The sequence below is a fragment of the Lissotriton helveticus genome, chromosome 10, assembly GCF_964261635.1.
Source record: "Lissotriton helveticus chromosome 10, aLisHel1.1, whole genome shotgun sequence".
Lineage (NCBI taxonomy): Eukaryota > Metazoa > Chordata > Amphibia > Caudata > Salamandridae > Lissotriton > Lissotriton helveticus.
Genome location: NC_136071.1, coordinates 134,596,021 through 134,618,630, shown reverse-complemented (window position 1 = coordinate 134,618,630; position 22,610 = coordinate 134,596,021). Strand labels below are relative to the sequence as shown.

The window sequence follows — 22,610 nt, the reverse complement described above, 5'->3', positions numbered from 1 at the left end:
CAAGGGCAAGCATTGCTGCCCTGAGTGTGGCTGGCGCCCGCAGAAACATCTGGGCGGGGCTCCGCAGAGGGTGGCGATAAGCGCTAAATATTTGGGCCTGATGCTCAATACTAGATCGCTGGGCCGCCATGCTCTGGACATATTCGATCTTCTGGAGTCAGAAAAACCCCTGTTTCTGATGCTCACTGAGACGTGGCTCGGTGAGGCCTCCAACCCTGATATCGCTACTGCTCTCCCGCCCGAGTATAACATCTTTAGGCAGGACAGGCTGAAGGGGCGTGGAGGGGGGGTTGCACTGATAGTAAAGAAATCGGTCACCTGTTCCATCATCCCCACGGACGCTATTAAGGATTGTGAATCCCTCGCCTTTGCAATTGCCCTTTCACCACATCAATCGATGAAGGGTTTCTTAGTCTACCGGCCGCCAGGGCCTTTGGGCTCTTTTTTTGAAGAGTTCCAGTCGGTGACGTCCTCTGTGTTACTCACGGCGGAGCATTGTATTGTCGCCGGGGACTTTAACGTCCATATGGACGTGGACACGGATGCCGATGCAATTAAACTGCTGGAGGTCACAGCCCCGCTGGGACTGGTTCCCTATCATGTTGGTCCGACCCATGAGAAGGGACATACTCTTGACTTGACCTTCTCTTCATCCCCTGTAGAGATGTTGGCTCCTATCCAGGTGCTTTGGTCTGACCACAGATTGGTGAAATTTTATTTCCCAGAAGTAAGGAAGCCTCTCGCTGCCTCCCGGCAGACCTCCGTAGGGTTTAGGGCACTCCATCGGATTACTCCGGAACTGTTGGCGCAGGCTTGTGCAGACCATCCCTGTGCGTTAACTGGGAACTTGGAGGAGGACGTGGAGCGATTGCAGGTTTGGCTCTCAGAGAGACTTAATGATCTTGCTCCCCTGAGACCCTTCCGCAAACCTGGAAAAGGCGCATCTGCCCCTTGGTTTACGGAAGCATTAGCAGCTTCACGGCGGCAATGCAAGGTGGCGGAAAGAGCATGGCGCGTGAATTATGACGCGATGGCGAAACTCGCCTACAGGTCTATGGCGAAAGCTTACCATCGGAACATCCTCGCGGAGAAGAAGGTCTATTTCGCGAGAAAAATTGAAGCGGCCTCCAATTCCTGTAGGGAGCTTTTTGCCATTGTGCGGGAGTTTACAACATCTCGCGCTGCACCAACCCAGACCCCCCCCCCTGAGCCTTGGGTCAGGGCGATTGCGGACTTTTTCACCTCCAAGATCCAGCGGATCCAGGACTCCTTTCAGGTGCTGGAGCCTGAGATGCCAGGTCGGGTGGAGAATGCCATTGTTACTCGACCGAATGCAGGTGGGACTCTGGCAGTTTTCCCTCCTATCTCGTTGACCGCTTCATTTGACCTGTTGGCCGGGCTTAAATCAGGCTCCCCTCGGGATGCCTGTCCCGCAAAATTTCTGGCTAGAATGGCAGCTGTCATTAATCCACTCGTGAACCCCCTGCTGAACCGTTCTCTTGCACAGGGTGTGGTTCCCCAGTCCTGGAAGCAGGCTATGATTATTCCCCTGCTGAAAAAGCCTGGCTTGGATGTGGAGGTGCTGGCGAATTATCGACCTATATCGCTTCTGCCGGCTTTTGCGAAGGTCACTGAAAAGCATGTCCATAAGGTGCTTGCCGATTACCTGGAGTCCCACGACCTACTGCACCCCACCCAGTCGGGTTTCCGCACCAATCTTAGCACCGAGACGGCTCTCCTGGAAGTCTCGGAGGCGATAAAGGAGGTGCTGGATTCGGGCGGGAGAGCGATGCTGGTGATGTTAGATCTGTCGGCGGCCTTCGACACCGTCCCTCATGAGGGTCTTCTTGCAAGACTCTCTGAGATTGGTCTCCAAGGGACGGTGCTCCAGTGGTTTCGATCTTTCCTGGCAGGCCGTCGACAAACGGTCTGGGCTTCGGCTTGCTCCGCCGAGATGTTGCCATTGGGTGTCGGAGTTCCTCAGGGCTCTGTCCTGAGCCCAACTTTATTTAACATCTTCATGACCCCTCTGGCGGCACTGGCGGAGTCTTTTGGGGCCCAGATCGTTTCTTACGCCGATGACACCCAGCTCCTCTTCACCTGCGAAAGGGGTGCGGACTTCGATGGAGGTAGGATCCAGGGTTGCCTTGAGGCTGTATTTCTATGGTTCCATCACAACAGCCTCAAGTGCAACTCGGATAAATCCGAGGTCCTCTTTTTCGGGTGCAGTACGGATCCGGACTGGAAAGTGTGGTGGCCTGAGAACATGTTTCCACCAGCATGTTCGTCCCTGGTAGCTAAAAACCTTGGGATCAAGATCGATAATGGCCTCACACTACGCTCACAGGTAATCGGTCTCACTGGGACCTGCTTCGGGTTACTCCGGATGCTACGCAAGTTCCTTCCCCTGCTATCGGAGGAACATAGGAAGATCACGGTGCAGGCGATTATAGGTTCGAGAATTGACTATTCCAACGTCCTGTATCTCGGCCTGCCAGAATACCTGCTTCAACGGCTACAGGTTGTCCAGAATTCGGCAGCACGTGCTATCTTTGGACTATCTCGCCGTGCTAGAGCCTCAGGCCTCTTGGAGGCCCTGCACTGGCTCCCTGTCCGGAAGCGGATAATCTTTAAGACTCTCACTCTGGCACACAAAGCCTTGCACGCCTCCGGAGCAATATATCTTCAGAAAAGGCTGACCTTTTACCGTCCTGCCAGGTCGCTTAGGTCTGAAGCCCTGTCCCTTGCGGTGGTTCCTCGTGTGAAGAGAGCCCGCATCGGTGGCCGCTCTTTCAAACTATTAGCGCCTCAGCTTTGGAATAAACTGCCTTTGCCCCTGCGCAGCATTCCCAATCTATTGGCCTTTAGGAAAGGACTCAAAACCTGGCTTTTTATCTCTTAGTTCTGGCCCCTAGTTAGGTTTTTTTCTTCCTCTCTGGTTTCTTCTTATGTTATCTCCCTGTTGTGTTAGTGTGCAATTTAAAGCGTCGGGACACTCTTCTGAGTAGCCGTACGCTATACAAAACTTTTATAACATAACATAACATAACATAACATAGTATGTTCCTTTTCTCCCGTCCTTTAGACATCCTACTGAGACTAAGCTCTGACAATCCTTGTTAAGCGTGTTCCCTGTTCTTACTTTCCCTTTAGACTTATAAATGGTTGGTCTTATTTACTTCTTATATGGATATGTGCTCTTTATAATCTTAGTTATTGACAGTTTACTTGCTGTGAACCTTATGCTTTCTGAATCTGATGAAATCTAGATAAAGAGTTTAAACTTCCTGAGTCTGTGGTTATTATATGAGTGCAAATATAATAAATGTTAGTCTATTTTGTGACTGCTTATCTTTTACAGCTAGCTCCCTGATCCATTGTGATCATAGGTACCCGTATTTGTGGATTGGTAAGTCAGGTACATTGGACATAAATAGGAATGCACTGGGTTACTGATAGTAGAGTGTAAGGTTACCCGATTAATAAATATGGTGTATTGAATTTATGGGCCCAAATGTGCAAATGGTAAAAAATTATAGTCGGGTGACCTCCGCGCTCTATCACGTCTCCGACTGGCCGACAGGCTCCTTGAGCCTGTCGGAATTCAGCCGGAATGACCAGCCAGTTTCACTTCCAACTGCCTAAATTGTAATTAGGTGGTCGGAAGTGAAACAGACGATCTCGGCTTTCCGACCTAGATCGTAATCGGCCCCTTAGAAATTCAGGGGGGTGACTTAGGAATGGCACTTTTAGATGACGAATGGAAAAAAAAGAGGTAGCTTATCCCAAACTTGTGTCCTGAAATGAAAGATTCCAACTCATTCAGTACACATACTTTACCATTCGTACCTAACGACACTGAGGTTGCCAATAATATTTCCAATGGTTTCACATGAATGACCACAATGTGCTATGAAGGAAGCGGGACTTCTACATATGTTTTGGGAGGCCCCTTGCCTAACCGCTTACCAGACTGAGGTCTTTAGACAGACTGGTGAGCCAGTAGATCTTAGAATCAGCCTATTGAGTATAAATGGTCCGAAATAAAAAAGAAATAAGGAGGCCACTAAGTTTTCTCACTTGGCTTTGATGTTGGCAAAGAGGCAAATTTCAATATGCTGAAAAAATCATGGACCACCTCATTACATCAATGATAGAAGTGGGTTTCAATGAGGAGAGAAAGTTCTTAATGGGCTGAGGTGCAGATTAAATTTGAATGGCGGAATATGGGAGGGGATACATTTCTGACTCTAATGGCGAGACAGGAAACAGAGGCTATTGGTAGGTTCAGGAAAGCTGAAATTGTAATGTTTTTATTAATACTGCTATGCATCTTATTGATATCTGTATTGTTTTGGTATTCCTATGCCTATACTGACTCTAGGTTTCATTTCTATTAATTCAAGTTATGTTATGATGTTTATGATGAATCTGATGTAGTATATAAACATATAACATTATGATAAGAAACACTGTTTTGTGTTCCTTTAGTAACAATATGTACAATCTAAGTTAAAATAAATGAAAAATATATATTTAAAAAACAGCACGATTTCAAAACAAAGATGTGGCAGGGCAGGTCACGAGACCACCATCCTCCCAGTTAATCTAAGTGAGCTGACAAGATGTCATGAGCCACACCACGTTTGCCTCTAATCAGGACATTATATGAAAATTACACAAAGGTGTGGAATTCTGAAAAAGAATGTAGTGCAGCCAAAGGTGAAGGGCAGGAGTGGAGGGAATACCCACTTATGCCGCTTCAGATGTCCATCTCAGAACCCAATCTTCAAGATGAATCCATGTCTCAATTCTGTTCCCTTTACCAAGACAAGAGGGGGTATTGAGGCGATGTATGCTGTCTCTTCTACCCCTCCTCCTTGTTTACCTTGGTATGTCAGCTTTCTTCTCTCTGTGCTCTTTTCTTGGACCGGGGAATCCAGTGGGCTTCAGCTGTGGCATTGTCCTGCTTAGTATTGCATTAGCAGAATTCTGCTCATCATAAATAAGCTTGATGCCCAGTAAGTTAACCGCTTTGCTCCAGTCCATAATATTATGCAGCAGATTTTGGAAGAGGGTCCTGAGGGGGAAAGTCCACCAAATTCGTATTCGGTCTAATTGAAGATTGTCTGTGATCGGGCAGAATTAGTTAGCTATTGCAAAAGTAGCCGGGTTATATCCTGACACAAAACACAAGATACTGTCTCTTTGTCCCTTGCAGCCTGCAATAGTTTTTCATTTTGCTTACTGCTGTGGGTTTTGGCTACTAACTCCTTGGGTCTCTTTGTCTCTTATAGTCACAGTGGATCCACTAGGAATTTCTTTATGTTAACCTTCCAGTAGTGTGAAGAAGAGACCTATCTGGAATGCCTCAAGTTCTACTCGGTCTGCTCCCTCCTCCAAGCCGATGACCAACAAATTTACTCTCCTCGTTCGAGTTTCCAAATCTTCACATTTATCAATTGCCAGTTCTGCTTGTGTTTGCACACCAGTGAGAGAGTTTACTTCACAGAGCTCTCTTCTAATCCCAATTATATAACTTCCACTATATAACTTCCACTTCTAGGTCAAGCATCATCATGCTCACAGAGTAAAATTCAGCATGGAATGTTGCTTATTTACCCCGGGTCTACATTTATGTCAGAGAGGGCTTTGGCTAGATCTGTTATGATTTCTTCTTTCAGTTCTCTTTTAAATAGACGCAGGCTGGTTATAGTAGGTCCACTTTATTTAGAGCCAAGGTTTCTGTCATGATATCCTATACTGGTATATATGGCATTGTTGCTTGAGATTTGATATCAGGCAATATGTGAATGGATGGAGTAAAATGTTGGTGATCCTCTTTTGGGTGTGTTTCATTGTTGGTTAAACAACTAGCTGGTGATTAGTGATGATTCTGAATTAAGTCTGCTCAAATCGGTTAAAATTGACAATCAAATCGCACAGAACTCAAAACATCTAATTAATCTCCTTGCAGCCAGTTAAATTGATGAAAATCTAATTTGAAGAGACAAATATGAAAAATGATGACTGATGTTAATATATTATACAGATTTAGCTATAATGATGCCTGCTGCAAATACATGATCCCAAGGCTGCCATGGAACCATGCATTTGAACCCTTGGGATATAATTTATAAAAATGGTGCATAATATTCAGATGTTATTAAAGAACACTTATGATTCAAATGGATCGAAAATTATTTAAAATCTATGAACATGTGTGCAGCAATGCTACGCCTTTATGTTGCATAGGTTGGCTAGGCATTTCTCAGATGCTACTTGCTGTAGCAGACACTTAAGGAGGTATCCATTTTGCAAAAATTATTAAACCATACCCAGGTGATGGATTGGAGGTGCGGGGCTTGTGTATGCAACCGTAAACAAATGTATAATACTTTAATGTAATTGAAACAGTGTGGCAATAATAAATCTTTCTCTGTCAGGACATTTTTTTCACTTCTGATGACAGTTAATAAATATATAATAAATGGCAGACTTCTATCTCTGTGTAAGAAACTGTCTCTAATTTCCTTGTTACAGGTGACTGGTGATGCCTCTAGTCACCTGTGATAATGAAATAACATAATAGATTAGGTGTAATAAGTTATTAAAATGGAGTTGTGACATCATTATCCCTAGTGCCAGAGACAGCAATCAATGTAAAATGCAAGCCACGGAGGATCATACCAGCTCATGTCCAAAAGCAGAAAAAAGAAAACTGGCTTTTCGTTCTGATCTTTTTTCTCAAAGGAACTCTGAAGAGTAAAAAACAGATATTTATGGATGTTATGGAAGTTCTAGATATATTTATACCTGTTTATGTGGTGCACACTAAAGACAATTACAGTTAAATATAGATCTCTCATTTATCTAGAAAATGTTAGCCCCATTATGTTTTAAATCTTACTTTAAACTGATTTTAATATCTTTGTGCAGCAAAACACTAACTGGTCTTTGATGTGTTCAATCCCACACTTAGGGGCTGATTACTATGTCGGTCTGAGTTTCCTCCTCCCGACACGGACTCGGAATCGGGAGCAACCGACTCGCTGTTGACGGTTCCTCCCGACCCATTACGATAGTTCCGAACATCATTCGGAAGGACTCCCATTGACTTCAATGGAAGCCTGTGTTCCGACTGACAACCCAGGCTCCTATGGGGAAAATGTGTGTCTGCGAAAAACCTTGCACCCTGTCGCAGGCACCCCATGGTGCCTGCCACACAGTGAATGGTTTGACAGGGGTTTCCTTAGGTACCCCCATGGCCCCCAACCAGAGGCTTCAGGATGAAGGGGGGCATTCTAGGGACCCCCAAAGTCAGTTTCCGACAGCATTTTCGTGTCAAACAGGAAGTCAGAAAGGCTGTCAGAATCCGACATCGTAATAGGTCGGTCGGAAACGCTGTCCATAGAGCTGTACGAATCGGCTCCGACTGACTTGGATTCTTGAGTGCCGGTTGGAACCAATTCGGAATGACCAAATGGTTCCCCTTCTGACCGCGAGCATTGTAATCAGTCGGTCGAAATTGTGTCCGACCGAGTTGGGCGGGTGGGTTCTGACACGGTCTAGGAGACTTCAACTGTTGGACGGAGGCTTTCCGACCGACATCGTAAAACGGCCCCTCGGTTCTGCTTTTATTCTTCAGATCCGTAACAACACTTTTTCTTTCATAAGAAGCAATAGAATTATAATTTTCTATCCTAGAACAGAAAGGTAGTTCAGACCTAATAGATCTGGTCACATAAAATCTAAATAGAAGCAGAAGCCGTCTTTTATGTGCAATAACAAATTTTGTGCAGAAGAGCAGGTGGTGCAAAATATTATCCTTCTTCCCAAACATACAATCACAGAATTCACAAGTAAATTTTAGATCTGGCTATAGCTAGATAGGATTATATTGAAGCAAATATATATGAATGTCAAAAATATACTACACACATATTTAATGTACGTTTTTGTGTCTTTATAGATGGCAGTATGATGATTTTATTACACAATTTGTAATATGCAAGTAGGTTCTACACATATTTTGTGCTGTAATCCTGAAGTTATAAAAGCAAACAAAATAGTGTAGTAAAATGGCGTACTAACAGTGGTCTATAGCACTAGTCACTGTGCGCCATCAATCCCCTTTTAGTTGCACATGGATCGTCTGCGTCATGTCACTGTAGTTGGTTTAATTAAGTATGGTTTTTAACACAGCATCACAAGTTATCCATTAACTACTAGTATTGTGCTTTATGATTAAAAATCACAATTCATATTGGAAGTGGAATTCAACTACACACCAGTTCTGTTGATATTGCTCTGGTCTCTGCATCCAATAGTATCTCTTACATGAGATCATCCACCTTCAATATCATTTCACATTCTTTTATCATCTTTTTATGGTGCAGTACATTGCTGTACTGCTGATTAATTAAGGGGAAGTACAGTGGTAATTAACTGTTTTAAGAATGCTCCCACCTGCAGTGCCCATCGTAGCCTTCCTTCCAGTACTCTTTGACATATATTACACTGCTGCTGGGCCTCAAACTGCTATGGTGTTAATATGCCTTGAGGAATTTATTGCCTGTGTTTCATTGCTCTTCTCTGCTTTGCATGGCCATACATGCATGTCTTCGTTCAGTAGGATCAGCATTAGCAAAAAACATTGGCAAAGCTAAAAGGTTGCATGATGCAATTGAAAGGTGAGTTTTTATGGATCTGCCAATGCACCATTAAGCGTGTGCATGTAGCCTTGAACTCTGTATATATTTTGAACAGTCCATTTCACTACGAGAGATAGAAACAGTAGTAGTAATAATATTGCCTTCATGTGCTTCCATGCAAGACAAAACCATTAATTGTTAGTAAGGAGCAATTTAAATAAAATCTACTCCCGTTGTGGTAGGAAACCTATGTGTTATAAACAGGGCCAGTGGAATAATGCGATTCTGAGTGCACAGCATTTTCCTCAACATTGTTGATTTACTTCATTTGCCACATAACCAGTCATCTGCTGCATAATTTGCAGATGTTAACATAAAAATATAAGTCCCTAACTCAAATGGTTCAAATGTTACTAAAAAATCAGCGACACATGTTTTCCTGCATTGAAAGGCTCTTGACAAAGTTTGACTGGTCATCGTTTAGTAACATACTTACTATCACAAAATGTGCAGCAATATACTGCATAATTGCCTTTCTTTGCCGCATAATTTGCCCCATATAAATTAGTCAACCCATCCACAAAAGTTTCCTTCTCCTTTGACCCAGAATTCCACTGGTCTTTGAAGTAACTCTTCTTTGCAAAGGAAGGCAAGAAACCAGTTTTTAAAGCCTCTACTATCCAGATTCATTCAAACATTTTATTCACAAAATATTTTTATTTAGAAAATCTGGATGTGAGAGAAGCCCCTGGAGTTCAGGGGCTTTTGAACTATCTATAACAGGACTTCACTTTTAGTGAATATAAGCTAAGATTTTGGTTGTGGTGATTTAGTACATTATACGTATGTGCAAAAGGAGAACATTTATTAATGGGAACATTCCAAGAGCTGGTAAAATGAAGAGAACAATGGCTGTCAGGGACTGCGCCACCCTTGCTCACGGCTGTGGTGACGCAGGTGTTTCAGTGTTATTCCAGAGCAGCCTCGTTCTTGCCAGGTCTCTGCATTCTGAGCAGGTTCCCCGGCTCACATTACCTCGGTTTCAAGGGATCCTCTATCAAGTATGTTTCTGTCCCTTTAAAATAAGGACTGCCTTTTGCAAGCGATGCTCTGGTTGGCTGAAACACGTACGAACCTAGTCTGCCGCCTGTTCTAAGCCAATCGGAAGGTCCGGGAGTCGCGAGGCCGCTTGGCGAGTTCTGGGCTGCCTAGAGACCGCAGCGTTTTCCTTAGGCCTCGCTTTCAATACCTCCTGTCAGCACTTACCTGTTGACCAATAGTCAGATATACGTCGTTGTGCTTAAAGCGGATATATCTGAATCTGACGAAAACCCTGGTCGCCAACCTCCGTCTTCGGAGTTATCTCTTAAAGAAGATTTTTGGGGCCCAGTTGTCCCGTTGGAATGATGAGTTTTTAGAGACTCCCTTACTTTTAGAGTGCGGCTCCTTTAAATCCATAGCTGACTACATTGAATGCCTGTATGGAAAAAAATAAATGTACATTAAAAGTCACACAGTGATGCTTTTTATCAATGTCCCAACAGCAGCACAGGAAGTTTAAGCTTGATGTGGTGCGAGACAGTGCGGAACTTCACCTTGCGAAAAGCAGGTGTAGTGTTGGGGGGTACAGCAGCCCCCCACTTGTTCATTAATGTAACATCTGGCTGGGGCCAGATCCTGTCCGCCCTGTTCCAGGGACCACGAGGCCGCCCACTGAATGACACTAGGGCAGGCTTTCAGGCATCGTCAGAGCCAGCCCCGCCTTCGAGGTCCTATTTAGTCCGGGTCAGGCACAGCGCCTCTTTCAGGAGGGAAACTTCAGGGGCTTTGTCCCGAGACACAGGCGGCGAATCTGATATTCATTTCCCAGCGCGGGGCTCTCACATGTGAGTACTGGGTGGAAGAGAAGGCCTGTCATAGCGGGGTGAACCTTGAGCCCCCCTGGCCGCTCCCGCCATCCTTCACCGGTGCCGGGCGGGAGGTGCCAGTCCGGCCTCGGGGGGTGGACCAGTCTGGCTATCTCGACTAGGGGAGGGGGCGTGGGACAGCGCACCAGGCGTGCGATTCTCAATGTGTACCCCTTTTATTCTCTACCTCTTTCCTCTTCCTTGTGGCAGGAAGCGCCGGGGTTTGGATGCTCATGACAGCACGAGGACCTGCAGGTCACCCCTCTGCATCCCTCAATTGCCCCGAGCATGGTGGTTATGGTCGTTCTAGCTGAGCGTGGGGCAAAATAGTAGTGCTTGTCATTTGTTCCATTCTTTTTAGCCTGGTTCGGTTTTTGCAGTGTTTTGGTTGTCTGGCACGACTTGCCGTGTATTTTTTAATTTTTACTGCGGACTGCAGTTCTTGACTGGTGGTCTTGAAGGCGTTCATTGTAGTACTTTAGTTAAAAAAACTGTATTTGCCACCTCCACCCCCAAAGTGTAGTCATCGTCTGTCTTGAATTACAGCAATTCTAACTCGCGTGTCAAAACATTCCCGTAACCTGGCACCTGAGCCGTCTCAGGTAAGAAGTCTTCCTAGTGTTAAAAGGAGTATCTTCGCCCCACTCTCAGTATACGTTTGCCAGGTAGTATGTTGCGAGGATGCGGGTTGTAAGTTTTAATACCTGTGATCTCCAAGACCCCTCTTGAGGTCACCTTTAAGCAGGTGGGCACGATATGAATATCTGAAATAGGGTGTATGTGCGAAGATGACATTCTTGAGTTCGTAGAAACAGACTTTTTCTCGTCAGTCACGGTGCTGCAAATAACCTATGTTGAGACACGCCATTCAGACTTTCAAGAGTAGGCCGATACCCAGGACAGCTCCCTGGTTATGTGGGGGGTCTTTTCTGAGCAATTCCTAGAAAAGACTATCTACAATTTACGATACGGCACCCGGCAATAACTCGTTGGGCTTAGGACTACTAAAACTTAGGTGGGAAGATGAAGTAGGTGTTGTCGATTATGCAAAGTGGGTGCTGGCGTGCTAGCAACCCTGCGAAGCACATACTTGGTCAGTCTTGAGACTTGTGCGTTCAAAATATTGTTTTGCATACATATATAATACTCGGTCATGCACAGCTGGTTCAGTTTAGGAGAAATGAGACCAAAGAGTGCCTCAGAGGTTGTAGGGTGGTAGGAATCTTCCTGAAGTCATTCTAGTATTGTTCCTGGATGTCAACGTTTTGTTTTGGAATTGGGAATATCCTCTCAGCAGTAACAGGGTTCCAACCTATTTGACACCCAAACTAGCACTGTTGGGTTTCTGGGAGGAATACACTCATACAAAATATTGTAACACGACAATGTGCTGGTGGTCGCAAACAGATGTCCCTAAGTTATGTGGTGTGCGTACAGCACCATAAATGATGGCATGGATTGAAAACATGGGCTTGTACATGGTGTTTGAAAGAGTAATACACAATAGTGGTGTCTTCCAGAGGAAGATTGAGATAGGAGGGAGGAACAGTTTGAAAAGGTTTGGTGGCATGTAGGCTTCACACCTGCTTAAGCAGGTCTCTTTAGTGGCATCATAAACTGCCAAGCAGGGAGACTCAAAGAGCATAATGGAAAAGCGATTAAAAAGAACAAAAAAAGAACTGAGACCTTTATATTAATGGAACCCTGTTGCAAGAAGGGAGTGCTATTTACTGGTTTACTATCAGTCTTGTTTTTTATCTACCTTTCCTCATTCCCTCTTGCATGGGTTTCTTTACTTTATGCACTAGCCTGTTCCACTGAAGTGTGTGGTGGGGTCCACATTTCCCATAAAATCCTAATGGCGTTCTCCTCTAATCCTTTCACAGGCAAGTTTCTTTGAATTTCAGTGCTTTAAAAAAAAAAAAATTAAAAGTATACATTATTCGGGCAGTGACGGGGCTAATAACCTGTTAACTTCTTGCCGAGCTGCATAGAATACGCGTTTGTGTCTTAGCTAGCTCCAAGTTGACATTTGTTAGTAAATGGGTACCTGCTCCAGAAATTACCACACCTGGAAAAATATTGTACGAATTGCCTTGACTGGCGCGATTCTCTCTAGCGTACTCCATTTGATCACAATTATGCATGATTGTGTGAGAAGTGTAATCCAGCATTAACCAGAGGATGCTTTTTGAAAATCGCGCTAAAGGAAATGAGCAGTGGTAGCCATCCTTCGGTCACACTTAATTTGTTGGACACTTTCGTTGTTCCAATGCTCCTGTGGTAGGATTTTTGCCCCTAATTACATAAGCAGCTGTAATTGCATAATTTCGCCGCACAAGAGTTGTGCGTTTATTACTGAAATGACTTCAATTACAAGACAATGAACAACTTTCAGCGTGCAGCTTGTCTGCTCAATCTGTGAAATGCCTTGATGGTACCTTGGATACTTGTGAGTTAGAGGAGAGCAACTTTTCCAAACCGATAACTGAAACATCAGTAGGCTCCTCCAGGTAGTTAAAATGCTGCTTCAGACAACTTAGTAAGAGAATTTGACTAAATGATTCACACCAACTTTGTAAATGCTGTGCAAAACATTGTAATAAATACATTTAATAAATTTACACATTTATTAATATTTAAAAACTGACATTTCTATCAAAACACATAAACGTATACATCGAGTAGCAGTCAGAAGAAAAAAGGACATACATCTGAAACCTATTCCATCTTGCCAATTTTGTTAATGTACAATAAAGGATCAGTGTAATTGTTCAGCGAAGGAAAATTGTGCAATTAAAAATCGTTGATTGTGTTTCGGTTGTTTGAATGAAATCACTCCACCTTTTTCAGGTCTAAAATTCAAAGAATCTTCCGGTAATATGGCAAAAACACATAGTTCACATTCTAACAACATTAAGACAATGTATGTCTCATTTGTCAAAGACCTTGGGTCTCTCTTGACTGATGAAATATTTGCATTCTCAGTGTAATTCTCCTGTTGATGTCCCATTTATGATATTGTGAAGGGACATTTTCCCGAGCAACATTCACCTAGTGCTCATACAGTTATCTTGTTTTAATCTTTTTATCCTGACTTGTCAAATAGGATAGTCCTTCGTTTCATGCAATCAGAATAGGGAACACTTTCCAAATGACTGGGGCAGTGGAATGGTATCCACATTAAGGACAGCAAGAGAATTTAATCATATTAGTCCAACCAAATGGGTCCAGAGATTCTTCCATTTAGTTCATAAACACGCAACTAGATACAGAGGTGAGGCTAAACAAAACACTTTATTCTTCACATATTCAACATCCAGCCCATCCAACGCGTTTCGCCCTTCAACAAGTGCTTCATCAGTGAAGGCAAATATCTTTCTAATATTATACTTATACGGTACAATATTCCAGATCAGTGACAGTCATTGGAAATGAGACTGTAGCAAGATCTGGCTCCGGCACGTTTACTCCTCTCTAGACCGGTATGATAGTTTTTTCACATTGCTGCCGTAACTAGGCATTTTAATTGTGTGACCAGCAAGGGTGGTATTTCTTAGGTGCTGACTGCTTCTAGTGTGTGTAGGGGGTTTTGGAAGGAGCTTACTTTTTTGCTTTGGGTATCCCCTGATGAGTGTATTGTCTTCAGAGAGGCATAGGGATACGATTTTAAATATACAGCACACAAAAAGTAGACAATGGGCAATGTGATCAATTATACTATTCTAACTTTGCTTTGTATAGGTTTTACTGAGGTATTCCTAAATTGTTTCCTCTAGGATAGGAGATTCAAACACGTCTATCCTTCAAAAGTTTCTACCACCTTTCTTGTGCGCTTCTTCCTCAGCGCTTTTTAGGCCACCTAAGATGTAATTGTTGTGCTATACAAATGCAGCAAAATATTTAAACACCTGTCTCCCCGTTCACCTGGGGGCACATGTCTGGTGTTTCACACTGGGGAATTATCACTATTCCCGGAGGGAGAGGAAAAGGTTGGCGACTGGTATTTGGTAGCCATTGACCATCGATCTGTGCTGCAGTACAATGAAGGATCTTGTTTTGTAATGGACCCTAAAAATGTGGGAACATTTAGGGGAGAATATGGTATTTGCTAGCAAACATAATAGTTTTGTTTGTATGGGCACAAGTGCAAAATAGTTTAACTTTTAAAGGGAGCATAACCACGGTTTTGTTTTTTCCAGCATTTGAAACTTTGCATGTTAAACGTTTATATTGTTAGCCTCGATGCAATGCATAAACATTTGTACATGCATATATTGATATTGTAGAGTTTAAAGTGGTGATTCTGGAACTGTGGCACAGATGCAGTTTCCATTGAAAATATATATTTTTTTATCTGTCGTAATAACTTTGATGCAGTTTAATGAATGTGAACAGCATTTGTCACTTGGCATATTCAGATTTGCAGTGACAAACTTCAAGCACCTGTGCCAAAAGTAGTGGTGGGGTTAAAATAGTACTCTTTCCCTTACAAGCTCCCAAAATAATTTTACACTCCACTACATCAAAATATACTGGACTGATTTTCAAACCAAAGTTGGCATTAAGGTAGACATCATCCAAAATATGGTTTTGTGTATGTATGTCCAGTAGTTTCGAGAGTTGAATTTGTAAAAGGTGTTGGGTATGCATGAATGGTTTAACCTTTTGTTAGTTGAATTGATGAATATCAAATCCAAGACAGATCTGTCACACTGACATTTTTCTTGATGAATGATTAACTGATGAAGAATTGAAATATTTTTTCCTTTCCTGTTCGGAATTGGAGTAGTAAGAGTTAAGGAAACCTGGTTAATTGTTCCAAGCATTGGATACAAAGATTGAGAAATATGCAAACATTTTAAAAATGCATTGTGCATATAGAACATTTTCTGAAATTCTTGACTGCAAAGCAATGTTTGTACAGCAGACTTTTGTTTGAACACATTCAACTGTTATATATACCACACGCTTGTGATTAGTCGCCAGCACAGATATGATTGTAATCCCAGCCCCCCGATATACCTCAGTTTATAAAATAAATTGTTGCATTGATGTAATATTTCAGGAGCCATGAGTATAGGTTTTGGGAGGTCAAGTAGCCTTATAAAGACAGGCAATAAATAACTCCTCAGTGTAACCCTTCTGCCATTTTCCAAGATGGCATCTATAATAGAGGAACAAGAGACCTGTATAGAAACAGAACAAATGATGTTTTTTTAATCCTTTTATGTATATACCAAACATTGTTTATGATCTGAATCTGGAAAAAAAAATGTTTAGTACCCCTGTTTTAGACGCATTTACATAGTTCACTTTGTTTTGGCAATTGCTCATGGTGCGTTTGCGGAATGTTGATCATTTGAGAAGAGCATATCGACAGGGACATCTTTTTGTAGCACAGGTTTTGCAAGTACATGTATGTGTAAGTTCTGTGCATAGAGACTTGAGAAATTTCGTAGGTTTTAGCACCCCATCAATACCTTCCCATCCACATTAGACAGATCTTTGTCTACATTGCACGATCCCAAACATTTACACATCTGATAAAGCAGAACGCTCTTTTAATGTGTCCACGCACTGAAAATTACATCAGTGGAAGGTCTTAGCTGAACTGATCTGTTGAACTCACTGTACCGAAAATTGTCAAATGTGACAGTCAAAACACATTTTTCTATCATTCACAGGTATGTTTTCTACGTCTTTAATGTCAAATTCTACTTCTGTCTCAGAAAATCCTTTTTGAAACTTTACAGGTTCAGAAGTTAAAACTCCAAGCTTTGTTCCAGTTTTTCTCACTGTCCTCACATATAAGATTATGTGCCTGGATAAGAACATTGTGCATCCATGGGTCAAGTTTCTTGCACAGAATATGAAGCGGGATGAAGTGTTTTTTTTTTCTTTTCTGTTCCGTAACATATTCATTACTCTGACAATCCTTGACTTGTTAACATTGCAACAAATTGAAGTAGCACAATGAAATCTGCCATTTGACAGTACAATGACTCAATTGGACCCATTTCGAACAGCTCACCCGACATGTGGCACGACAGGAAGGACAGCTTCCTCCAATTTGCTGTAAGTTTTTGAACAATATTACATGCACCTTTTGAGTATCTCTCTGCAGGCACCAACTCCTCATTGACAATGTTTCTACTTGCAATGAATGGAAATTCAGTGTTCACAGAAGCATTAGCAATGTTTTTGCAAGTTACAATCTCCAAGTTAATCTTGTTCGATGTTGATGATCAGAATTTATTAAGTTGCACAGGTATAAGTGTTGAATTTTTGATGCAGGCAAGGTCAGTTATTCCACTTGTAGCCATTTGTCGGAGTCTCTCACATTCTTTGACAGTTCAAGATAACGGTCTAACAATGTGCCGTTGGAATTGAAATTCTTCAGTTGAGAGCCCTTTTATTTTTTTTTCATGCTCTTGTACGAGTTTGTGCTTCACTGGTTTGGTTGCAGCATCTAGATCAAATAATGCATTTGTTGGAAGATCATGCAACAATATCCTTGATTAAATTCTTTTGCTACATCCATCTCTCTGCTTGCCAAAGTTGTTTTTTGTAACTTTTTTTGTAGTGGTTGGAGGGACAAAACTCTTACTGTGGCAATTAAAGCGTAGATGCTTAGCTGTAGTGACTTATGTCAAACAGCCTTTTCTCTTTCAATACAAATCTCTCCTGCGTCAGTTCTGCGTCTAGCTTCGATCTATGTTCCAGAACATCTAGTAGGCTTGTCTTTATTTCGTTAGCAACATCTTTTTTTGGTCACAAAGTTGTGTTGTCACACAGACTCAGTCATTTTGAAGGGTTTTCCTTGCAGCTGCATGAAATGAAGAAGGCTCTCAAATGTTTATTAACATGTTCCCTCTTTCCCATAAGTTTGTGGTCCGGAACGGTTTCCCGATGGTCCATTCATTTTGAATTTGTTCTCTGAAAACAATGCTACTAGAAAGGACTTAATGGTAAACTAGCTGCCATTGAGCAACATATTCTTTGAGATGTCTGATCAACAATTTCCTTGGAGCTTTTCTGTGATTTCTGGATTGTCTGTTCCAGTTTCATATTTTAAGCCACAACATTGAACCTTCACTCTCTTTCACCACAAAACGTCTTGTAATGTACTTTTCTAAAGAGGTATTGTTTTTCCACCTCTAGCTTCTTCACTCTATCCAAATGCCAGGACCCATATCTCTGGTAGTTTATGCAATTACATTTGTGAAGCACAGTAATCGGCGACTCCAGTCATCACATGCAGCTCCCAATCACATTCCTTATCAGCACGGACCAAGTTTTTCACTATTGCTATCATGTGTAAAACATTTCCCCAGTACTTGCGAAGTTCAGATTTTTCTTGACATTCATTGACAAACTCCACGAAATTGGTTTTCTGATTTTGAACTGTGTATTGAACATTGTCTGGCTTTGCATTTTGTCTTTTGAATGAAGTGCACCAAATGGCTTGTTCACGTCCGAGATAAGATATGCAAAACCTAATTTGTCATTCTTGTACCAGACAGCTTTCCAACGCAATGTTTCCATGCCAGCGATATGATGAGCATACCTTGTAACAAACTAAGATAATGAGTTCCACTCAATCCTGACTGGACAGTTTTGCTTCCAAAGATTTCAACCTCCGTAAGTGCATAGTTTATGCCACATCCACTGAGCACTTCCTGCGCACCGAAGCAACTTTTGTCATGTGGAGAACTCACATTTTTGGAAAAGATCAAATTTTACTGGATTGCTCCTAAAATGCCAGCTAGAATATGAAAAACACCTTAATCGCAGAAAATTGGCCAGATATGTATACTGTTGTGTAGTTTGTGACTGGAAATGGTATCACTGGTAAACACAACTTTCTCCAGTGGGATGGTATTTTGGGAGAACAGAGCATGAATTTCAGCCCACGGAGGAACGGTCTTCTTCATCCTTCAGTCTGCACTGAATAAGCGATCTAATAAATTCAGTAAAATTAGCTTTGCGGACCGCAGTATCAGTAGTAGAAGATCCATGCCACTCGGAAACTTTCTAGTAGACTGGGATATGTTGATGACTTGTAGTGATTTTGCGCACGTTAGCAAGGCAGTTGTGTTATAAGTTTGCAGCTTTGTTTTTTGATGCCTACATCTGACTCAGATTGTTTTCCAGCAGCTACTTCATTGGTACAGTTTTGAAAACGCACCATGGCAGTATCATGTATGCTGGATGCTCAGACAAAGAAGAGCTTTTTTCAAAATGATCAAGCAGCAATTGTAAATCCTTTCCTGGTAGAGTGACTTAGACGTGGTGTGCTGTCTGATTCACAAGATTTTACTGCGTGAGCTGCTTAACAAGTTCCTGCTCTGTACTGTCATTCGAACTTGTTGATACACCGATCCTATTAATTGAAGTGATTAGCTCTCTACTTTTGCACTTGTTATAGATTGCATGGACAGTCATCGTGTAGCAGAAATAAATTTTTGCCGTGATGCAATTCATGAAACCTTATTTGCAGAGGACAGTACACTTTTACAGCAGGAGTGTCGGTTCATGGGATTGTCTTCCACTTCTTCACTTATCTTCAAAGACCTCATCAACACTGTTGGCTTCTGTTACGAACTCAAGAGCTTTAGTTTGTAACACTTTTGCTTTGCTGATATTAAACATTGATGTAAAAAAATCTTTAGACAACATCGGGCATTCTTTTTGACTCCCATGATTTGCGGAGCTCTGTGGCATCACAAAATGTGTCATAAAGTTCAAAATCTAAATCTCTCAGGACGTTTCATAAAATGGTTCCTGCTGATTTTATTGCATTCTGTGGTCTTATTTGGCAGCAAGAACTTCAAAAGTCAAATCAGCCGAGAACCTCATAAGTGGCTCATTCTTTTTGTTAGACTGACAAAAACAAATTCGGTCATTGTACGTTCTCACCAGAAATATCTTAAGTTCATTATTATGGATCAATAGTTTTATCAACGTTGACCATTATTTCTCTGATCTCACTGAGTGGGAACCCGTAGCCAGCACTTGAGTGGTTTTAAAACTTAATTTGGTTTTTCAAAGAACATCAACCTAATTGAAGGCTTGCAGTTATATTGCTGCTGGAAGCTCATTGCACATTCATATTTTCGATTTGCATGCATGCAGTTCGGGTGCAGATACATTAACCTCACTGTTCAGATCAGCTACTCATCTGAAACTTTATCTTTGAACAAACTAGCTGCAGATAAAAACATGTTTGCCCTGTGAGACTTGCATACTATGTACTTTGTTCTCTTGTCACTCTTTGGCCCTTGTTCTGGCTAAACCACAGATAACCTAACACATTGAAGATCCTCTGCTTCCTGATCAGTTGTTGGAGGTGGGAGAGGGGTAGCCATCTATCTTCTGAGTGGATGTGTTTTGGGTTTGGTTGTCATTGCTTTCTTAGAAAACTCTGATTCTTATTGTGATTCACTGGTTTCTGCAATTTTTTTGACAATTATCCAGGCTTTTTTCCATTGAATACGCCTTGTAGCACTTGTTACAATGATAAAATATTTGCAGGGCTCAAATTCCACTCCACCACTTGTAGTCGAGCTATATTTAACAAGTTCGAGCTGTTTTTAGGTCCTACTCGCCCTTTCTGGCGAGTAGGAAAACAAACCAACTTTTGTCCTCTCTGTGAAAACAGAGCAAATGTGACTAGATAAGATTTAAAGGCAGTTTTATTGCCCACAAAGTTAATGAGCAATAAAGATGCATTTAAATCTTGTTAACTAGTCACATTTGCTCCGCTTTCAGAGACGGAGGTCAAGTAGGTTGCAGTTAGGTCGAGGACATTTATTAAGGTACTAGTCCTGCAGGACTAGTACCGTTTTTTTGGATTTTTCGAGCCCTGATTTGATACCCATCCGTTTCAATCTTTTGTGAATTTCATCTTGTATTTCTGTAGCATCTCAATCTTCTGTCCAGCCACAGTTGTTAGCTATTCTTTCGGATTAGTTTGCCATATGGCACATTTTCTTTGAGGGATTCTTCAGATTTTGTAGTTGGCAACACTGTCAAGAGGTAAAGATCCTCTTACCACCTGCTTTGCTCGTGTTCACAAATTTGAATCGACAGAAAACCTGAAACAAAAAATATTAAAACAAATTACTAATCTGATGGCTAAAACTCAACATTATAGACTTGCCATTTACAAGGATGGCTGAGGAATTATTTTCTGTCTGTAACACCACTTAGCTGATTGGCGGCTGTAATTCAATTGGTCAGTAGAGGGATGTTAAGAACGCAGTTCTTAGTAGTTACCCACATTTAGAGTGCAGCGATCTGTCAGTTTTGCAGTGTTGATCTAGTTGGTATCACACTTGCTCCATTTTCTTTTGTTTTGCTCTGCTGATTCACTAGCCTGACCTCGTGCGACTTTACGAAGGAAAAAAAACATATTAAACCAGCATTTGCAATGCAATAGGTCTCGATTAGGAAAGTGTGAGCTATTTTGTATCGTAAATGACAATTTTTTAAAATGTGTTGGCTTTGAAAATAATATAAATTAATAGCATTGTTATTCACAAAGCCAATAGCTTACACTTTCCTAATGCGAGTCCTATTGGCTATGGCAATGCTTATTGGTAGCAAGCAAGGGCAGTGATGTGGTGGTGCTGAGTGATGTGGTGGTGCTGAGTGATGTGGTGGTGCCCCCGAGTGATGTGGTTGAGTGCTACAAAGCGTGTTCAGTTTTTCAAAGCACAGAATGATGGAGCCGGGAAAAAGCAAGGGGAAACAGGAAAACCCAGGGAGAGTGTATAATGATGGAGGCAGCGAGGGCTGGGGCTTGGACAGGAATCCAATACGGGGTCGAGAAGGCACTGAATGGGAGAACACTGAAAACACCCATGGCCAAGGAAGGAAGATTCAAGCACCACAGGAGAGCAGGCGGAGACCAGCTCTCGGCATTGCTGTGGCGGGGGAGCGGGAGCGCTTTTCTTTGAAGTCTGATGCAGGGGAGCAGAAGCCTTTGAAGTCTGATTTTGCGGGGGGGGGAGCGGCAGCCTTTGAAGTCTGCTGCGAGGCACAGACAAATGGTGGTGTGTGACGTGGCTGGCGTTGTGCACGTGCATAGATCACATGAACTGTGTCTAATCCGTCGTTTTGGTAGACTGTTCTTTTCCCCTTACTATAATCTCGCCGAAGCAATGCCCAAGCACATTGGCTCAGGCGAGACCTAAAAGACTATCTGCTTAATTTTCATTATGCGTAGACTGCGCAGATGAGTCCCCACCCGCCTCCTTTTTTAGGTCTCGCCTTTACCATTCCGAAGGAATGGGAAATGGCGAGAATTCAAGTGCTCGAACTGATTGTCAAACCACCGCTTTTTTTCGTGGCGTTTTCTTCGAGTGCACGTGGCAACAGGCACGCGCTTTTGGCCCATACACTTTCATGGCCATCTGTTCCTCAATGTCCCTCCCACCCTTCGTTTGATCTTGCCGCGAGTTCAGGCTAATGGCCCTCCCCCAGCACAGAGCGCGCATCGCGGCCGCACAGCACATCAAAGGGCTTCTCCCAGCGTTTGCTGTGCGGCTTCTCCTCCCCTAATTATGTGGCCGGCCGTACTTGTGTTTCCCGGCCGCTTCCCGGCCGCTCTTATATTTAATTAGCAGCAGCAGCATTTCTCCTGCGCCAGGCCACATCAAAGGCTCTGTGCCACTTTCACCCACACAGCAACACTTACAGACACGCAACGCCACTCACACCCACGCAAGCCCACTATCATCCACGCAATGCCACTCACACCCACGCAACGCCACTCACACCCACGCAAGCCCACTATCATCCACGCAACGCCACTCACACACGCAACGCCACTCACACACGCAACGCCACTCACACACGCAACGCCACTCACACACGCAACGCCACTCACACACGCAACGCCACTCACACATTGTGGGTGCAGATTGTGGGTGCAGATTGTGGGTGCAGATTGTGGGTGCAGATTCAGAGTGCAGATTCAGAGAACTCAGCAGCACCACCACCATTGCAATGCAATAGGTCTCGTTTTAACGCAAATTTAAGC

At 42.7% G+C, this 22,610-nt stretch overlaps 1 protein-coding gene across 2 annotated transcripts in view; it reads left to right on the top strand.

The window, feature by feature from the left end:
• Window positions 1–22,610, top strand: part of UBE2I (ubiquitin conjugating enzyme E2 I) — a 210,087-nt gene that overhangs the window by 48,948 nt on the left and 138,529 nt on the right. The window contains exon 1 of one of the 2 annotated variants that reach the window (XM_078664938.1): window positions 10,403–10,540. The exons of the other annotated variant lie outside the window; for it this stretch is intronic. The gene's annotated coding sequence lies outside the window, so the exon portion shown is untranslated. Of the gene's footprint in view, window positions 1–10,402; window positions 10,541–22,610 lie in introns of those variants that run through there. 2 annotated transcript variants of the gene reach the window in all.